The following is a 22,840-nucleotide window of genomic DNA, read 5'->3' as shown; positions in this document are numbered from 1 at the left end:
TACGTAACAATGAAGTAAAGGATGATTACAATCTCGTAAGTCATAACCGGGAAGGACAACCTTGGAACCAAAGGACATGACTATTATCAAGTATGATTAATGATAAATATCATGAATGGAGAGTTTTGGAAGATTCCGGGAACAAGAAAATCGAAGAAAATAAATTTGTCGAAATTTGGAAAAAGCTGGCAGAATTTTGGACAGAATTTTGGGTCAACTTTGGAGGGGTATACCTCCGGATATATCAGGAGTTTTGAGGTGTTTCAAGAGCCTAAAATGAATTTTGTTGAGTCTAGTTTCCAACGTAACAAACCGTTCATCAATACGACATCGGAGTAGGGAGTTATGGGTATGTTAAAACGGACTGCCAGAAGCCGCGAATCTACGCGGAAATTCTAGAAACCTCTTACAAGGTCTATTAAATTCGCCCCACTAGACCCACCCGAATTCGGCTGCTGTATATATACCTTTAAGCCATCTAAATCACCTAGTTTCTCACCATTTCTTATCTCCACCCTTCTCTAGAGCCTTCCATACTTATCTCCCCATTATAAGAGAGTTATTGAGGATTCTTGAAGGTTCTACAACATTCCACAACCTTCCATACCATTGAAAGAAAAGATCAAACATCAAAACCTTAAGATAATCTATGGAAGATGATTATTCTTGTTTCTCTTCAATGTTGTGATGAAATTGAGCTTGGGAGAAGTTGAGTGAGGTGAAATTCTTCCATTATAAGGTATGTTTCCCATCTTATCTATATGATTGAGTTGGTTTAAAGGTTTAATAACTCTTGAAAAGTAAAAGAATCAAAGTGGAGAAGTCACAAATTATTGAATTGAAGATGATGACTATGGGATGAATATGAAAGGAGTTCTGGATTAAATTTTGATTAAATTGAATATAATTCTTTGATTATGGTATTGTGGATATTGTTGTGGTTGGTTGAGAAATTGGGGAAAACATCATGTGGGATGTTTTATGGAGTATATTGGTGTTGATGATGGTGTTGTTGATATGAGTATTGCTATTGTTGTTGTTTTGTTGGTACTGTGATTTCGGGCTCGTGATATAAACAGGGGAGATGCTGCCCGAATCTCGGCAGATTTTAAAAGGTATTAATTTGAGGGCTTAAGACAAGCATATAACGATAAGCCTAATAATAGTATAAAATTTCTTGAATGCAGATTTACGAGCTTGGAATGGGTAAGCGTTAAGTAGTTGGAAACAGAAAAGGTATGTAAAGCTAAACCGTTTCTTTCTAAAGACATGATTCCTTTCTTATGAACACATATATGTCTTCCATAACATTCTTATTACCAAAAGCTAGAAGTTCATGATTTAAGTATGTTCCATGATGATAATTCTATTTTTGGAGATTCCAACGCTTATGAATTTGATGCTATTATGAGAATATTGAGCTTATTTCATGATTTTCTCTATTTTATTCATTGTTGTTGATCTCACCTTATAATCATTGTTCCTTCAAGGTGAGATATAGCGATGATGATTGTTCCATAATATAATCGGAGGTTACCGACCTTACGTCACTCCGATAGAGTTGTAGCTTTTATTTGGGCTCTCATGCATGCTTTACGTATATATATATATATATATGATTACACCGGGCCTAGTTGGCCGGGCAGACACCACTACGGTGGGCATAGTGGGCGGCTTATGGATAATGATAATAACACCGTGCCTATATGGCACGGGAAGTCACTAGTAGTGGGCGGCATGAGATGGATTAGCCCAGATGTTGGAGGCCTTGACGCGGGCTAATGATGATAACACCGTGCCTATATGGCCGGGCAGCATAACACCGTACCTATATGGTCGGGCAGTTTACTTACATATACATATATTTATAATGTTGATAAAGTTAAATGTTGGCGTGTATGGTATCCGCCTAAAAAGGTAATCAGATATACAGGTTATCTCTTTATCTCATGCTTCTATATTCTTGTTTATGTTGTTATTCATGCCTTACATTCTCAGTACAGTGTTCGTACTGACGTCCCTTCTTGTGGACGCTGTGCTGATGCCCGCAGGTAGGCAGGGAGATAGATCAGATCCATAGTTTCTTTATCAGTAGATTCCCAGGAGCACTCCACTTACTTCAGAGCTGCAGTCTATTGGTATTGGTCTCCATGGTAATTTGTATTCTATGTAGAGGCTCATAGACATGTGTGTACAGTTAGACGTTTCATAACTCTACCGGTTCATATTGTTGTATAATACTTTAGTAGCCTTGTCGGTTGGTGATGATGGACATAATTGTTGAAGATTATATAGAGATGTGCCGTTATGTGGTGATATATGTCCTTACAGATTATGATATCTATGAGCTATCTTTATGGTCCACCCAGAAATGATTATGAGACGTATGTTCAGAGCTGCTCGGTGGGTTAGCTCCGGGTGCCCATCATGGCCCTCTAGTTGGGTCGTGACATAACGATAATGATATAGAAGTATGCTCAAGTAAGGAAAATACATCCCAGAGTCTGGTCTAACCATACAAGAGCATCTAACTAGAATCTATAAGTGTCACGACCCGACTAGGGGCCGTGACGGGTACCCGTGGCTAACCACTGAGCACCACTCGTTCTACTACTCATCATACTCATATTATAAGAAAATATTTTTTTTTCATTTGGAAACATAGGTACTTTTATATACATAAGCCTTTCGGCTATCAAAATGATAATATATATATATATATATATATATATATATATATATATATATATATATATATATATATATATATATATGTATATATATATATGTATATATATATATATGTCCAATAGCAACTTCGTGAGACCATATAACCCACACCTGCGTATCTACGAGTCTCTACTAGAGTACTAGACATAGGGACGGGACAGGACCCCGTCGTGCCCAAAAAAATAGACATGTACATAAAAGAATGATCAAAGGCACCTGCAAGACAATGGAGTGCTCTCAAATAAGCTACTTGCTACTATGAGTCTGGATCAAGATCACCTCCCTGTCTACCTGTGGGCATGAACACACCGTCCAAAGAAAACGAACGTCAGTACGAACATTGTATTGAGTATGAGAGGCATAAATGATAACAATAGGTCAATGAGATAAATGAAGCACCAAATAAGGAGTAACTGTAACTGACTGTCAATTATAAAAGAAATAATGCATGCTGGCTTACTTCATAATCGTCGTCATATCATGTATGCATAAATTTATAAGCTACCCGTCCATATAGGTACGGTGTGATAATCATTAAGCTGCCCGTCCATATAGGTACGGTATGATAGTCAATAACCTGCGTCTAGGCCTCCCACGTCCGGGGTGTAAGCTGCCCACTGCAGTGGTGTGTCTGCCCGTCTATATAGGCACGGTGTAATATCATCAACATATACTCATTATAATGCATGTATAATAACTCAAGGATAGCTATAATTTATCGAGGTGACATAAGGTCGTGAACCCCGATTCCATTATGGAACATTTATAAGTATTCTGCCTCACTTTGAAGGAAATAGTATATAAGGTGAGTGTATACAATAGATGACATCATTAACATAATGGTATTCTGCCTCACCTTGAAGGAAATAATATACAAGGTGAGTGTATACGATGTCACGACCCAACCCCGTAGGCCGTGACTAGTGCCCGAGTTGGACACTCATATTATATGTTAACTGTAGTCATTTGCAATTAGCATGTCATGATCTCATTTGTACATAAAACGGGTAGGACATTATTTTAAAGCTGTCATGTTTTGTATGGCTTAGACACCTGTCTTCTGAGGAGTTGCACTTTTTAAACAACAACATATATATATATATATATATATATATATATATATATATTCCTACGCAAGCCGACAAGGCTGCCACGATATACAAAATAATAAACATACATATATATGCAAGCCGACAAGGCTGCCATTACGAATGGGTACGCCCCAAACATAAGTCATAGACCTAAAACGCATCAACAACTACAAACAGACCCACAACAATGTCCATAGACCTCTAAGAGTAATGACCGTATCATATGGCTGGACAGGGCCCCGCCGTACCCAAACAAAAACATATGAATACAACATAAGGGAGTTATACCACAAGCTAGGCTCCGGAACAAGGGAGCAGTCCAAAATAGCTGAATAGGTATCCTAAGCTGGTGGATCTCCGAAACGAGCGTCTGTACCTGCGGGCATGAACGCAGCCCCCCGAAGAAAGGGGGTCAGTACGGAATATGTACTGAGCATGTAAAGCTTGAAACATAGTAATAGACTTATGTTGAGACAAGTTATGTAGGATCCAATGCAACAACAAGAATTTCATAAAACTTGCCTTTGAACATATTTCATCTGTGTCATTCTCATGTCAGTGTCATTATAGCGTTTCGTAATCAAAGCTGCATAATTATTCTGTATATAACATATATAACGTGTCCCGGCCCTTTAATGAGGGGCTCGGTATTCATAATCATAGCATCATAAAACATAAACATGTACGTGTCCCGACCCTTTAATGAGGGACTCGGTAATAAGGAATATATATATGCCCTCCTGGCCACCATCTCCATATCATCATATCATCATGTCATTATATCATCATATCATCATATGATCATATCCTCATATCATCATCATATATATATAACGTGTCCCGGCCCTCTAGTGAGGGACTCGGTGAATAATATAATAAACATGCGCACGAAAACGTGTCTTGGCCCGGGACTCAGTGAAGGATATAGTGATAAGCACGAGCAGAATAATAAGCAACCACATATAAGCCATTCATCTTTTGAGACTCAATAGATAAGCAACTAACCAGCTCTAAAGTATTGGGATAATAATCATATTCAATTCTTTTCAACTCTCATTACAAGCCATAGCAAGGAACGTTTCAGCTTTCATGTACATGTATCAATTTCCATGATGTAGTTTTTGGAAGTCAAGTATGCTTCTATTCATGCCAATCTTTTAAGAGTAGGAACTTCTATACATCATTCATTAGTCAATCATATGGTAGGCTCGTGACAATAGCATTAAGGAAATATAGAATCATAAGTCATGCATGGAACTAGAGAATAGAATTTACCCCAAGGTTCATATCATTTCATACTTACGTCTAGGACATGCCAAAAGAAAGAAGGAATAGGCTTTACATACCTTTAGCGTTTAGTTGTATTCTAACTTGTACTTGCTGCCCAAAAACACTTATCCTATATCAATAGATGAAGAACTACAATTAGTCTACCAGGGAATTCAATACGTATTTTGACGCTCACAATTCCTTTCTAACATTTAAACGACGTTTCGTTCGCATTCAAACCAACTAGCGTTACAAGCTAACATTGCTAATCGTTCTTTCATATATTAATCAAGACTTGTTTAAACATGACTTAGGGAACTTGGGCAGTCCATACACCATTCAAAATTGTTTCATACCCACGGCTAAACAACACACATAGCATTTCCATTCTCACTTAGCAATTTTCCAGTTTTAACTTGCAACAACAACAACACGTTTAATGACATTACTTTCATGATTCTTGGAACTGTTTTAACATCATTTTCATTCTTACAACATCCCACCATCATTTCAGTTTCAACTTGAATCAATGCACTTTACTTTCACTAAACGTTTGCAACAAGAATCAACATTCAACACCCACAAATTCACTTCTAACATCAAAACTGTCCACGGTTTTGGACTGCCTATACACTTCAACATATTTCATTTCTTTAACACCTCAATTCACATATTCAACATGCATACAATACACCACAATGTCCATAACAACATCAATCCAAATGTGACACAAAACAGTCCCTAAATCTCCCCTAAAACAGTCCCTTTTTCACGGCTACAATACCCTTCCCACAATTTCATGATTTTTATCCGTTTATCCAACTACAATACATTCAATCCATTTCCAATACATGTTCAAGAAGATAAAGCATGACTTCATTAGAACCTTCAACACACGGCTCATTTTCATTTCAACAAAAATAGTCCAATATCCAACATGCAACATCACAACCAAACTTCTACAATCTTTGTTCATTTACCCATGTTGGTACATATTCAATTCATCAAAAATACATGCAAAATGAATTCAATCATGACTTCACCTCACTCACGGCTCACTCTCTACTTCAACTACAACAACAATCCAACAACAACATGCATGAACTACACATTCAAATCATCATACAATACAAGAACACTAAGCATTCTTACCTTACAATCTTGCTCTTCACTTTGCCCGAATTTCCCACTCTATTGAGGTGCTACACCTTCTTGTTTCTTTTCAACAACCAATACACATTCTTGTACACTAGATGAGGAGTAAAATTTGGTGGAGAAAACTGAAATTTGGAGCAAGTTTTGACCCCTCTCTCTCGGCTAGCTCTAGCCGAGAGACTCTCCCTCTCTATCACTATATCTCTCTCTTGAAGTGTTGAAATGATTTTGTTAAGGTGGAGTGAATTAGATTTTTTTTGTATATGTATTCACTCCATGCTTTGGACAAGTGTACCACACTAACTTGGGTCAATAATTCTTTGACTATCCAACTATAGTGCACGGCCAAACATGGCTTAAAAGTGGACTGATTTTTGTCTTTCCAATCCCACTTATTAATCCAATTATGGTTAGTTTAATCCCATTTTTTCCATTAATACTTCCATGCCAAACGAAATTGTAGGTAAATTGTGACTTGAAACGAAACCGGAAGTTAAAATCTCTACTTCGTATCTTAAGATAGTCTTGTCTTTAACTTGTCGCGTTTATTTTAATACGTCTCAATGTATGAAAATATGGGATATAACATACGATAAATGACATCATCTGCGTTATAGGAACATCATATCATGAACTCTAGAATCTTTATACTTAACTCGTCATCATCATTATTGAACTCATAATATATCTCTCCTCTCATATGGCTATTCGTGAACATAGGCTATTAGTTTTCCGGGATATAGAGAATTCATGGAGAAGAAGGAAAAATCATGCCATCGGACTCATGCCATAGAAAGAAAGGACTAGCCTCACATCCTCCCCCCCCTTTAGAACATTCGTCCTCGAATGTTGATTTTTATCTCGTTGGGTTCTATAAGAGTTTTGGGGAGGGTTTTCCTTATCGATAACATATAAATTGAGCAGACGATTAACACAATCAAGCAAGGGAGTTTAATTTACCTGTAGACGTGGAAAATAAGTGAGGATATTTCTTTTTCATCTCCTCTTCAGCCTCCCAAGTCATCTCCTCCCTATTATTGTTCCGCCACAACACTTTAACCGACGCCACATCTTTTGTTCGTAACCTCCTGATTTGTCGATCAAGTATGGCAATAGGTTGTTCTTCGTATGATAGCTCCTCAGTTACCTGAATATCATCTGTAGGGAACACCCTGGAAGGATCGCCTATATACTTCCGAAGCATTGACACATGGAAGACCGGATGTACTGCTTCTAAATCTGCTGGTAGATCTAACTCGTAGGCAACTTGGCCTACCTTACGGATAACCTGGTAAGGTCCAATGTATCTCGGGCTCAACTTCCCTTTCTTGCCGAATCTCATAACACCCTTCATGGGTGACACTTTCAAGAACACCCAATCGCCAACCTGAAATTCCAAGTGTCGACGTCGATTATCTACATATGCCTTCTGCCGACTCTGAGCTGCCAGTAATCTTTCCTGAATAAGTTTCACCTTATCAACAGCCTGCTGAACCATATATGGTCCTACCAGCTTAGTCTCGCCAACATCAAACCAGCCTATAGGGGATCTGCATTTCCTGCCATACAGGGCTTCGTACGGTGCCATCTGAATGCTAGAGTGGTAACTGTTATTATAAGAAACTTCGATAAGTGGCAAGTGATCATCCCAGCTGCCCCTAAAATCAATGACACAGGCCCGTAACATATCCTGTAGTGTCTGGATGGTACGCTCGGCCAGCCCGTCAGTCTGAGGATGAAATGCGGTGCTGAGACTCACCTGCGTCCCCAATCCCTCCTGGAAGGATCTCCAGAAGTTAGCTGTAAACTGGGCCCCTCTATCCGAGATAATCGCTGTGGGAACTCCATGAAGTCTCACTATCTCCTTAAGATACAATCGGGCATAATCCTCAGCCGAGTACGTAGTCCTGACTGGAAGAAAGTGGACTGATTTTGTCAATCTATCAACAATAACCCAGATAAAGTCATACTTCCGCGGGGTGCGAGGGAAACCTGTGACGAAATCCATATTAATTACCTCCCATTTCCAGGTTGGAATTTCCATCTCCTGCAATAGCCCTCCAGGTTTCTGGTGCTCTATCTTGACCTGCTGGCAATTCGGACACTGAGCCACGAATTCTGCTATGTCCTTTTTCATACCATCCCACCAGTACAAACACCGAAGATCATGATACATTTTTGTCGATCCCGGGTGAATAGAATAACGAGCACAATGTGCTTCCCCCATTACCTGCTGCCGTAACCCTGCAACCTCAGGTACACATAATCTGTCTCTGTATCGTAGTACTCCATCGGCTGACATCTTAAATGGGGTCTCCTCCTTCTGAAGTGCTGTATCTCTATAATGTACCAGAACAGGGTCCTCATATTGACGCTTCTTTACCTCTTCTACAATAGAGGACTCAGCAACACCTCGCACCAAAACGCTACCATTATCAGAATCAGCCAAACGAACTCCAAGACTAGCTAGCTGGTGAATCTCACGGACTACCTCTTTCCTTCCTGGCTGTACGCCTGCCAAACTAGCCATAGATTTACGGCTGAGTGCATCTGCTACAACATTAGCCTTCCCTGGGTAATATAGAATATCGACATCATAAGCTTTCAGCAACTCCAGCCATCTCCTTTGCCGCAAATTCAGCTCCTTCTGCTTAAAGATATACTGGAGACTTTTATGATCTGTATAAATATCAACATACACGCCATATAGGTAATGTCTCCATATCTTCAAAGCATGTATCACCGCTGCCAACTCCAGGTCATGTGTAGGATAATTTCTTTCATGCTTCCTGAGCTGTCGGGAGGCATAGGCTATAACTCTGCCGTGCTGCATCAACACGCAACCCAACCCAACACCGGAAGCATCACAATAAACAACATAGCCATCTGGCCCTTCAGGAAGAGTTAGGACTGGAGCTGTAGTCAACTTATCTTTCAATAATTAGAAATTCCGTTCACAAGCATCGGTCCACTGGAATTTAGCTGCTTTCTGTGTTAGCCTTGTTAAAGGCGCTGAAATAGAAGCAAACTTTTCTACAAATCTCCTGTAATACCCTGCCAGCCCCAGAAAGCTACGTACCTCAGTAGGCGTCGTCCGTCTAGGCCAAGTTTTGACGGCCTCAATTTTCTGCGAGTCTACCCGAATACCATCTGCTCCAACAATATGCCCCAGAAATGCTACTGAAGTCAACCAGAATTCACATTTAGAAAACTTAGCATATAATTTCTGGTGCTGGAGTATCCTGAGTACTGTCCTCAAGTGATCTACATGCTCTTCCTCCGATCGTGAATAGACCAGAATATCATCAATGAATACAATCACAAACAAGTCAAGGAATGGCTTAAACACCCTGTTCATCAAGTCCATAAACACCGCTGGAGCATTGGTCAGCCCAAAAGACATCACATTAAACTTGTAATGCCCGTATCGGGTCCTGAATGCAGTCTTCGGAATGTCTCCTTCCTTTACTCGCACCTGGTGATAACCTGACCGCAAGTCTATCTTTGAAAAACATTTAGCACCCTACAACTAGTCAAATAAATCATCAGTCCTGGGGAGGGGATATCTGTTCTTTATTGTTACTTTGTTCAGCTGCCTATAATTGATATTAATACACATTCGCAGCGACCCATCCTTCTTTTAATGTGCTCGCTTTCCTCATTCATCCTATATTCTGCTTTTCCATATCATATTTGCCTTTATACCTTAGTCACATAAATCACGCCATATTCTTTAGTCGTCTCCTCACTAGGCTTTACTCATTCTTATCACAACACTTGTTATATTCACGTAATATCTTGTCCGTAATCAATCCTATAGTGTAACACTTCTTGGCCTTATTCACGACTCTTACTATGGTTTACTTACACCCTGTGGAGTAGGCGTACTTACCCTTTGGTCAATCTTACCCATAATATCTCACAAGCTGTCTTATCAATACATTCGTGTTTGTCATAATTCTTCTTCCCCTGCACTCTTGTCTCAATCATCCTATTTCTTCTTTTAACTATAAACTCGTCGTAATTTACCCCTGCTTATCAGTTCCGTCGATACCTCAATATAACATTCTATTAAGATTTTTCCGGCCCCTTCTAAATCATCCCTTAGTCACAAACCCTTCCAAATTATCCTAGCATTTCTTTTTAACATGCTGATACCGACCTCATAATTACTATTACCATCAATTCGTCGGTTAATCCTTATCTCTCAAAGTCAGACGCACTTGCGACTTAGTCAAACCTTATTGTTACTATTGGCGCGACTTTCCAAAAATATTACGAACTTATACATCATTTCCTTGTTATTTCTCAGAAAAGTTTGGCAGAGTTTCCTCTGTATTTCTTACTATCCCAAAACCTGCACACAGGAAATACCAACAATGTGTCACAGGGCCAACACATACATATGTATATCGTATCGTAGCCGTACAGGGCTTCCTATATCAATCGCAAGATAAAAATGACGAAATTGCCTCGTATACCCAACACAAACTGTATCTGTCACCCTTTCTTGTTTATTTTCCTTTTCCATACTTAACTGCAGGTTTCAAACGTACCTGCAGCATTCGTAGTATGTCTAATATATATTATGTTTACAGTTACTGGTTCCTTTAGCTTCTTCTGTGCACACTTTCTAACTGGACTTATCTGCAATATATCCATTCAACCCGTTTCCTTACTATACTTACCATAACTCACCATAATGATGGCAAATTTGTCATTCCGTATATATAAATTCTCATTAGGTACCCTTGCTATCCAACTTTCACCTGTACGTGCAACTATTTTCCATCCTAGATTCCGAAATTCCCACAGGTGGGAACGCCTTGGTCACTGTTACTCGTAACTACTTGGTTGTTGACTCCTTTGATTTCCGCTTGCCGCGATTAGGTAACAATCTATAACAAATGCACATACATAGGAAATTTCAATAAGGTCTCATATACCTGTAGTCGATCAGTCTCTAGTCTGATCCGGTGATCTAGAAGGTGAAGTGTGCTCCTCGTCATCGTTTGCCCGCCATTTACTCGTCTGATCTTCATCATCTTCTTCATCTATATCCGGCGAATGTAGATAACCGGGCAACTCCTGGTTTACCGATGACCAGGACAGGGGGCTGGAATAATCTGTAACACTTACCGGGGTAGCCGGTCTGACGTGGTGCCCTGCCATAGGGACAACTGGTATGGGTTCAGGGACCGCCTCCCTGGATATCAAAAACTCTGTAGGAATTGTCGCTGGGTCCTCCGAGGGGTCAGTCTCGATAGAATAACTGAGGCTCCTCCTACTCAGTCCTGGAGGCTGGGGTCCCGAATTTACCCTAGGGGCCTTCTTAGCACCCCCACTATCTGCAGCTGGCCTCTTCATCTCTCGCAATTCTGCACCTACCTACAGGAAAAGAGGTCAGAAACAATCTTTCCTAGGTTCAGGCTCTATCGCACGATCTAGAATGAGAAAGAAAGATGACATCCTAAATGTCCTGTAGCTTCCTGTTTATAAACGTGGTGCACAACACATCGATAAACAAGACTCTACTAGACACGGTCTGTAGACACTCCGAGGAAGGACCGCTCTGATACCACTTCTGTCACGACCCAACCCCGTAGGCCGTGACTAGTGCCCGAGTTGGACACTCATATTATCTGTTAACTGTAGTCATTTGCAATTAGCATGTCATGATCTCATTTGTACATAAAACGGGTAGGACATTATTTTAAAGCTGTCAAGTTTTGTATGGCTTAGACACCTGTCTTCTGAGGAGTTGCACTTTTTAAACAACAACATATATATATATATATATATATATATATATTCCTACGCAAGCCGACAAGGCTGCCACGATATACAAAATAATAAACATACATATATATGCAAGCCGACAAGGCTGCCATTACGAATGGGTACGCCCCAAACATAAGTCATAGACCTAAAGCGCATCAACAACTACAAACAGACCCACACCGATGTCCACAGACCTCTAATAGTAATGACCGTATCATATGGCGGGACAGGTCCCCGCCGTACCCAAACAAACACATATGAATACAACATAAGGGAGTTACACCACAAGCTAGGCTCCGGAACAAGGGAGCAGTCCAAAATAGCTGAATAGGTATCCTAAGCTGGCGGATCTCCGAAACGAGCGTCTGTACCTGCGGGCATGAACGCAGCCCCCCGAAGAAAGGGGGTCAGTACGGAATATGTACTGAGCATGTAAAGCTTGAAACATAGTAATAGACTTATGTTGAGACAAGGTATGTAGGACTCAATGCAACAACCAGAATTTCATAAAACTTGCCTTTGAACATATTTCATCTGTGTCATTCTCATATCAGTGTCATTATAGCGTTTCGTAATCAAAGTTGCATAATTATTCTGTATATAACATATATAACGTGTCCCGGACCTTTAATGAGGGGCTCGGTATTCATAATCATGGCATCATAAAACATAAACATGTACGTGTCCCGGCCCTTTAATGAGGGACTCGGTAATAAGGAATATATATATACCCTCCTGGCCACCATCTCCATATCATCATATCATCATATCATCATGTCATCATATCATCATATCATCATCATATATATATAACGTGTCCCGGCCCTCTAGTGAGGGACTCGGTGAATAATATAATAAACATGCGCACGAAAACGTGTCCTGGCCCGGGACTCAGTGAAGGATATAGTGATAAGAACGAGCAGAATAATAAGCAACCACATATAAGCCATTCATCTTTTGAGACTCAATAGATAAGCAACTAACCAGCTCTAAAGTATTGGGATAATAATCATATTCAATTCTTTTCAACTCTCATTACAAGTCATAGCAAGGAACGTTTCAGCTTTCATGTACATGTATCAATTTCCATGATGTAGTTTTTGGAAGTCAAGTATGCTTCTATTCATGCCAATCTTTTAAGAGTAGGAACTTCTATACATCATTCATTAGTCAATCATATGGTAGGCTCGTGACAATAGCATTAAGGAAATATAGAATCATAAGTCATGCATGGAACTAGAGAATAGAATTTACCCCAAGGTTCATATCATTTCATACTTACGTCTAGGACATGCCAAAAGAAAGAAGGAATAGGCTTTACATACCTTTAGCGTTTAGTTGTATTCTAACTTGTACTTGCTGCCCAAAAACACTTATCCTATATCAAGATATGAAGAACTACAATTAGTCTACAAGGGAATTCAATACGTATTTTGACGCTCACAATTCCTTTCTAACATTTAAACGACGTTTCGTTCGCATTCAAACCAACTAGCGTTACAAGCTAACATTGCTAATCGTTCTTTCATATATTAATCAAGACTTGTTTAAACATGACTTAGGGAACTTGGGCAGTCCATACACCATTCAAAATTGTTTCATACCCACGGCTAAACAACACACATAGCATTTCCATTCTCACTTAGCAATTTTCCAGTTTTAACTTGCAACAACAACAACACGTTTAATGACATTACTTTCATGATTCTTGGAACTGTTTTAACATCATTTTCATTCTTACAACAGCCCACCATCATTTCAGTTTCAACTTGAATCAATGCACTTTACTTTCACTAAACGTTAGCAACAAGAATCAACATTCAACACCCACAAATTCACTTCTAACATCAAAACTGTCCACGGTTTTGAACTGCCTATACACTTCAACATATTTCATTTCTTTAACACCTCAATTCACATATTCAACATGCATACAATACACCACAATGTCCATAACAACAACAATCCAAATGTGACACAAAACAGTCCCTAAATCTCCCCTAAAACAGTCCATTTTTCACGGCTACAACACCCTTCCCACAATTTTATGATTTTTATCCATTTATCCAACTACAATACATTCAATCCATTTCCAATACATGTTCAAGAAGATAAAGCATGACTTCATTAGAACCTTCAACACACGGCTCATTTTCATTTCAACAAAAACAGTCCAATATCCAACATGCAACATCACAACCAAACTTCTACAATCTTTGTTCATTTACCCATGTTGGTACATATTCAATTCATCAACAATACATGCAAAATGAATTCAATCATGACTTCACCTCACTCACGGCTCACTCTCTACTTCAACTACAACAACAATCCAACAACAACATGCATGAACTACACATTCAAATCATCATACAATTCAAGAACACTAAGCATTCTTACCTTACAATCTTGCTCTTCACTTTGGCCGAATTTTCCACTCTATTGAGGTGCTACACCTTCTTGTTTCTTTTCAACAACCAATACACATTCTTGTACACTAGATGAGGAGTAAAATTTGGTGGAGAAAACTGAAATTTGGAGCAAGTTTTTGACCCCTCTCTCTCGGCTAGCTCTAGCCGAGAGACTCTCCCTCTCTATCACTATATCTCTCTCTTGAAGTGTTGAAATGATTTTGTTAAGGTGGAGTGAATCAGATTTTTTTTGTATATGTATTCACTCCATGCTTTGGACATGTGTACCACACTAACTTGGGTCAATAATTCATTGATTATCCCACTATAGTGCACGGCCAAACATGGCTTAAAAGTGGACTGATTTTTGTCTTTCCAATCCCACTTATTAATCCAATTATGGTTAGTTTAATCCCAATTTTTCCATTAATACTTCCATGCCAAACGAAATTGTAGGTAAATTGTGACTTGAAACGAAACCGGAAGTTAAAATCTCTACTTCGTATCTTAAGATAGTCTTGTCTTTAACTTGTCACGTTTATTTTAATACGTCTCAATGTATGAAAATATGGGATATAACATACGATAAATGACATCATCTGCGTTATAGGAACATCATATCATGAACTCTAGAATCTTTATACTTAACTCGTCATCATCATTATTGAACTCATAATATATCTCTCATCTCATATGGCTATTCGTGAACATAGGCTATTAGTTTTCCGGGATATAGAGAATTCATGGAGAAGAAGGAAAAATCATGCCATCGGACTCATGCCATAGAAAGAAAGGACTAGCCTCACATACCTTTTACGTTTAACTAATCTATCGCTTGCTTGTTCTCCTTCAATGCCCACGTTTCTACCTTCAATAGAAGTCGCATGAACATTAGCTAATCGATTACTTAAACGTGCTTACTAAGGCTAAATAAAATTGGGCAGCATTTCCTTTGTTTATACTACTTTCCCAATATTCTATATCATCTCCCAAACATTCATAACAACATTCACAATATCGCAAATAACAATCATCATTCATCTATATTACCCACATTTCGTAATTTCACTCCAATTTCTCCATAATCATGGTCATAGTTCGTTATTGCATTTTCTCATATATAATACTTATTCCATGTTCTAAATGTCGTTCACAACATACTTACAATCACAACATACCAATATTCATGATTCACCCCAAACTACTACTCAACAATGACACTATTCACACATTCATGACCCATTTTCTATATCTTTCTACAATTCAAGCATCTTAGCTCTCCAATACCTTAAACAATATGGAATGATCATAAAATTCACCTTAGATCATGGAAGAATAAGCCTTGAGTGGGAATTCTCTTCTTGCACAAAAACCCTAGCTCACTTCCTTTGGGTTTTCTTGGCTTAGATGAACTTTGATAGGTTTCATACACTTGATTTTGTGGGTTTGATGTAGTTGATCATGGTTTTCTCTTGGATTCTTGTAGTTTAAGAGTGGAGAGAATTCTAGAGTGTTCTAGAGAGAAGGGGAGTGAAATGGGAAATGAAATGAAATGAACTTAGGTCCCTTATTAATACACAAAAATCTGACCCACCAAGGATATACGGACCAACATACGGTCTGTATCTTTTATACGGGCCGTATGTATGGCCGTATGTTTGTTCCAGTGAACTTTTCCCTTCTTGGCTAAATATACGACCTAACATACGGCCAGTATAATTTATACGGCCAGTATGTTGGGCCGTATAATGCCCAGCTGTTCTGATTTCGCTCTCGTCGACTCGTTTGATCTCCAATCCTTATGAAACCTTCTTAACACTTGTTTAACACTTCAATACCAATCTAAGGGACGTTATTACTCTTCTCCAAAGCATCATTAAATCATCATTGACTCGTTACTCATAATTATTTCCGATACACAACGTATGCCTTGCTTTCCTTGACAACTTTCTTCCCTCACCTCCAATGTCTTTAAAATTTCGATTAGGATCGTCAAACGCTATTTCTTACTTATCAAAACATCGCATAAGTCATACTCTTTATCAGTCTATTCACTGTGCATGAACGGAAAATTTTCCGAGGTGTAACATTCTTCCCCCCTTAGGAACATTCGTCCTCGAATGTTAAACTATCCGGGAATTCTACGAAAATTTTGCCAGAGTTTCCCCTATAATATGGCACTACCATCCTGTCACAAAATCCCACCATAATATTGCCACACAGGGCCACAACACAATAGCAATATAAATTGGCCATACGCGACCCATATACATAAAAAGAAATCATACATACCTCATAATCTCAATGTTTCGTCTCGAATGTCTTCCGGGGCTGAAACAAGTGCGGACACTTGGATTTCATATTTTCTTCCGCTTCTCGAGTCATTCTTCTCTGTTGTTATTCTGCCATAATACCTTAACTGAGGCCACTTCTTTATTTCGAAGGCTTCGTACTTGCCTATCTAATGTGGCAATGGGTACCTTTTCATAGATCAACTTTTCTGTCACTTGAACATCATTTACTGGCATGATCCTAGTACGATTTCCAACATATTTACGAAGCATCAAGACATGGATGGTATATCTAATTCATAAGCCACCTTGCCTATTTTGCATACCATCTCATAAGGCCTAATGTATCGGGGACTAAGCTTCCCCTTCATTCAGTGATCTTATTGCATTTGTAAGTTATCACACCGCAGGGCTACCGTAGGAAGCGTATAGCATGTACTCATGTAATATTCCAAGTAATTGTCCTATTTATCCCTAACGATAACCCCGACTCAACATTTCAACTCAATTTACCATATATTTTCCTTCAACTGACTCGGGGTATCATGACCACACTATTCTTGTTTACCTCTTACTCCTCTTTTTAAGTACCCACTTGGTTTCATTGGCGACATATAATTACTTGCGGGTTACATAATCGCTCTTGCGTGATTTGTGTGCATACACATCTATACATATACATATATCTATATCTGCATCCGTATTCATAATCGTACTCATTCAGATGTCGTATCCATAGCCATATTCATATACATAGCACGCCCGACCACGAAAGTTCGGCGTTTCGCGTACCCGACCATGGCTAGGCTCGGTGATTATATATATATATATACCTAAACTCTTTTGTCTATCTGTAGCAACTTATCTCGTCGTGCTCTCTTCCTTATCTTATGTTCTACTATAGAAAACCTTAGGTTCCTTCTTAATTGTCACTCATAAATAACAATATCATTAACAACGACCCTACCATTAGTGTCTTTGTCTCCATTCTAGTATAGCATCGCTATCTTTTACAATATCCCTTGAGTTATCTGCTCTCAAAGTCATGTTTGTTCAAGGTCTTCGGGAATGGTCTCCACTACAGTTTCAGATGCCTGTTCAATTCGTGTTCATTTATTTACTAGTCATTAGACTCAATTCTGCATAACTCTCACTCTTTATTTTAGAGTCTATATCTGTCACATCTTAGGATCCATTGTTCCAAATCTCTACACTTGAATTCCCTTTACTCGCTTCCCCCCTTTAAGGGTTTTACTTGCACTATTCTCAAATCCGTTGCCTCACCTTCAAATCTTGAATTCATATACCCCTCACTATACTATATCTTATTCATACCGTTTCCCATAATCTATAGCTACAATAACTCATGTGTGAAGTCTTAACATACTCACCTTGCAGTCTTGTAACCAAATAATACAACCGATATAGCAATCCGAACAAGGATGTATCTTTATTTAGCTCATCTAGTAGTTATGAGTCAATGTCTAAATCAGCTCCAATTAACAACTTCTGTCCCATAGGGATGCTCACAATAGTAGCATGCCTAGTTATCCACACCATCCATGTAATGTCACTTGTTATCTCCTTCGGTGCTCAAAGTTCACTTGTAACGTCATCTTTGTTTTCCAGGGCCTGAGTCTCATACGCCACTAATACCCCTCATGCCTCATATTCTTTCACTCTTGTTTTGCACTCAACATTGATTTCAAAACCAATCATAATCGTATTATGTTTGTTATTGATGATAGCTTTACTCTACCGCTTTATCGTCGTACGGTAAACTCATAACTCATGATCATCTCTTTCTTTTCAATTTATTACTTCATATACTTTACTCGTTCTAACTTGGTATAGGATATTCGTAGGAGATGCATCTTCTTTTAATCATAACACGACTACTTCTTAAGTGTACGTACTTTGCGGCGCATTTCCTTCTATTCCTATTCCCATTCTTATTCCTTTACATTCGTTCCTCCTCGATTTATCTTATTCCCTTCCGTTTTATAATCAATCCTTTATTCTTCGCACGAGGGACCCTATTCTCAACTTAGTACCGCTTCCTTTAGAATATACTACCTTTGTACAATCCATTCTTTGCTACCAAAACTTATTTTGTTCATCCTGATCATCCCCTCTCATCCTTATTGTGTCGATCCTTTTCCTAACAAGCGTCCTATTTCGTTATTCATCTTTCTGTAGTCTTGGTATTTTACATCGAGCTAAAGCTATCCCTCATACTCTTAATTATACCAATCACAAACTACTATTACTTTGCCACATCACCTTTCTCTAATTTCCTTTTTAAGTTGACTTCCTCCTTTTTGCTGGCTATCATTTCTATCATTGAGGAATCCCTACGCTGGACTTTCCCCTAACAAGGTCTTTTTAAGCTTTCTCATTTATAGCCCCATGGCTCACTTGTTGGTTTCATACTTGCGTTCACTCTTTATTCACATAGAACATGTCATCTCCTTAGTCGTTTCCTCGCTAAGCTTTGTATTACAGTTCTTGTTACGTTCTCATTATACCTTGATGATAATAAACTCTATAGAGTGACACCTCTTTACCTCGTTCGCAAACCTGCTCGTAAAATAGAATAAATCTTGCGAAGTAAGCATACTCAATCTGTTATTTGTTTTCTAATCTGTTCTATTACACTTACCATATAAATTGTTTTACCATCATATTCTCATTCATTATAACCCTTCGTATTCGTACCTATGTCTCCGGGTACTGTTACTTTATTCGCTAGTAAACTTATCATATTTTACTTGTACTTATCCATCCAACCAAAACTTCAGTGTCACACTTTATTGGGGTTTCCCTTTCTCTTCCATGTTATGTTTTAGTACTACCAAGCATTTCTCTTTACCGTATCAATGTCGCTCTTATAACTACTGTTACTATCAATTCAATAGTATTTAACTCATCTCGTGTAGTTGTTAATGATACTCCTAACTTAATGTTACACCTCGGAAATTTCCCCGCGAACGTACAATGAAAAGTTGCAGGTTGGCACTTTGATCCAGTTGGTCGTAAAGTGGAATACGGCCCATAAAGTGATTTACGGACCGTAAATTGCTATCGTCCTCCAACCTTTCAAAAATTTTATACACTTTCCTCGCTATCACGGAATCACCAACCGGAGTGAATACATCGAATGGTTTAATTGGCTCGGGTTTCACCCCAATACAATCAGCAACATATGGAGTAACATACGAGAAAGTAGAACCCGGATCGATCAAAGCATACACATCACGGGAAAATATAGTCAATGTACCTGTGACAACATCTGGGGAGGACTCAAGATCCTGTCGCCCAGCAAAAGCATATACGCGGGGCTGAACAGCACCTGAAGTAGATGCTCCCCCTCTGTCTCTGCCTCTACCTGCCGACGTCTGAGGAGTCTGTGCTGTCGGGCGTACTGAAGAAGATCCCGCTGCTGAACCTGTGGGCTAAGCCCCAACCCTATCTCTCACCGATGGGCAATCCCTTATCATGTACCCGGTCTGACCATAAGCATAGCAAGCATCCGTACCCTGATAACATCATTCGGAATGTAATCTACCGCACTGGCTGCACCGCGGTACCGAAGGTGTCATCTGACTAAAATCTCCCCTAAACTGAGAATCCGAGGCCCTCGAACTCTGGCCCTATCCTGACCGGGAAGAACGATCAAACCCTCTGTCTGAAAATCTGGGAGGCGCACTAGTCACTGACTGTCTCGAGTGCTTAGAATACATCTGTCTCGGCCCCCCTCCATACTCGCTGCTTGCTCCGATAGACCTAGTTCTCTTACCTTGCCTTCGGTTAATATCACAATCACTCCTCGGTGGCTGTTGTCATTCCTCAAGATTCTGAGCATGGGCCTGTATGCGGGAAATGTCCATCCCATCTTGCAATAAAGCTGTCAAACAATCTTTGAAAAAGTGCGGCCCCAACCCGCTCACAAACCTATGGACACGATCGCCCATGTCGGCCACCATAGTCGGGGCATACCTGGCCAGAGAATTAAATTTCAGGCTATACTCTCGAGCACTCATGCTTCCTTGCTTTAGATTCAAGAACCTGTCCGCTCTAGCTCGGCAGACCTCGGGTGGCAAATAATAGCGAATGAAAGCGTCAACAAACTCTTGTCAAACGGGAGGAGGTGCATTTTCTACCCTTGATGCTACCCAATTGTTGTACCACAATACCGCCGCATCGCGGAGTCTGTAAGAGGCCAACTCCATGGATTCAGTCTCAGAAGCATGAATAATCTTTAATGTCCGTAGCATCTCATCAATAAATCCTTGCGGGTCTTCCTCCAGCTTGGACCCAAAGAACTCCGGAGGATTTAAAGTCATAAAATCACGGGCTCTCGCACTAGCTGAACGATCACTCGAGCTCGCATTCTATCGTTGTGCTTGTGCGGCTACCAATTGCGTCAATAGATGAATAGCTTCGGCCACTTGTTGACCCGAAGCGACCGGTGGAGGAATTGGAGCGGAGGCTCCTCCTCGCTCTTCTACGTTGGGTGAGGCCTCATTTTGTGATTCGCCCTCTTCTACATTCATCAGAGGCTCCCTTTCTGCCCATGTTTTCGTCGTGGCTTTGCCCTTCTGGACGGCTGTAACTTTTTCCTTTGGCGGCATTCTGAAATCACAACACACTTTTAGGAAGGACAAAATCTTATGCATGGCTCTATCGCACGATCTCATAAGAATAAAGACAGTCATTTTCCTAAATGCCCTGTATCCCCTTGTTTATTAGCGTGGCGCGCTACACACCATAAACAAGACTCTACTAGACACGACTCGTAGACACTTCCTAGGACGAACTGCTCTGATACCACTTTTGTCACGACCCGACTAGGGGCCGTGACGGGTACCCGAGGCTGACCACTGAGCACCCCTTACTTCCTCTCTTGTCATGGTTATTTACGCTTCTTTATCATTCACAAATTCACAATCGCATGACAATCATTTTTCGGTGGAAAGCACAATTAGTCTATATGTATATATATACAAATGCCTTATTAGGCTATCAAAATAATATATGTAATATATGTATGCATACTGTAGTAGACTTGTGAGACCATCTAACCCACACTACGCATCTACGAGCCTCTACTGACATACTATACATATAGGCGGAACAAGACTCCGTCATGCCCAAAATATACATATGTACCAAAAGAATAATCATAAGCACCTCCGAACAATGGAGTGTTTTCAATCAGCTGACAGCTCCTAAGAATCCGGATCGAACTCGCCTCCCTGTCTACCTGTGGGCATAAACACAGCGTCCAAAGAAAACGGACGTCAGTACGAGTGTTGTACTGAGTATGAGAGGCATGAACAATAACAACACATCAAAGAAATAATGGAGGCATCAAGTATGGAGCAACTGTACCTGACTGGGAATTATATGAAAAGTAATGCATGCTAACTTACTTTTAAGCTTATCATCATCTCATGTATGCATATCATATATATATAAACTGCCCGACCATATAGGTGCGGTGTGACAATCAGTAACATTAGCCCGCGTCCAGGCCTCCCGCATCCGGGGTACCATCTCATGCAGGCCACTAGTGGTGTCTGCCCATGCCAACTGGCCATGGTGTATCGTATAAGCTGCCGCTTTCGCGGTGACTGCCCGGTGTAATATGATTATAACATGCTCATCATAAAATACTTATAATAATATGCTTATCATCATACATGCATAAGGCCTCTAGAATAACTATATTTTATCGAGGTGACGTAAGGTCGTGAACCCTCGATTCCATTATGAACATTTATGAACATTCCGCCTCACCTTGAAGGGATTTGTACATATGGTGAGTGTATACAAGGAACGACATCATTTACTTTATAAGAACGTCATATCATATCTCTTGACTCATGTAGCTATTCATGATCTTAGGCTCTTGGCTTTCTGGAATATAGGAGGATCATGGAAAGGAAGAAGAATCATATCATTCATGCCAAAGAAAGAAAAGGTCTTGCCTCACATACCTTTGACGTTTTACTGAACTATCGCTCGCTTGTTCTCCTTCGATATCGCATTTCTACCTTCAAAAGAGAATTCACATTTAGGTTAGTTAATCAACTATAGGAACGCGCGC

Source organism: Lycium barbarum, chromosome 10 (genome assembly GCF_019175385.1).
Source record: "Lycium barbarum isolate Lr01 chromosome 10, ASM1917538v2, whole genome shotgun sequence".
Classification (NCBI taxonomy): domain Eukaryota; kingdom Viridiplantae; phylum Streptophyta; class Magnoliopsida; order Solanales; family Solanaceae; genus Lycium; species Lycium barbarum.
Note: the sequence above shows the minus strand (reverse complement) of the source record.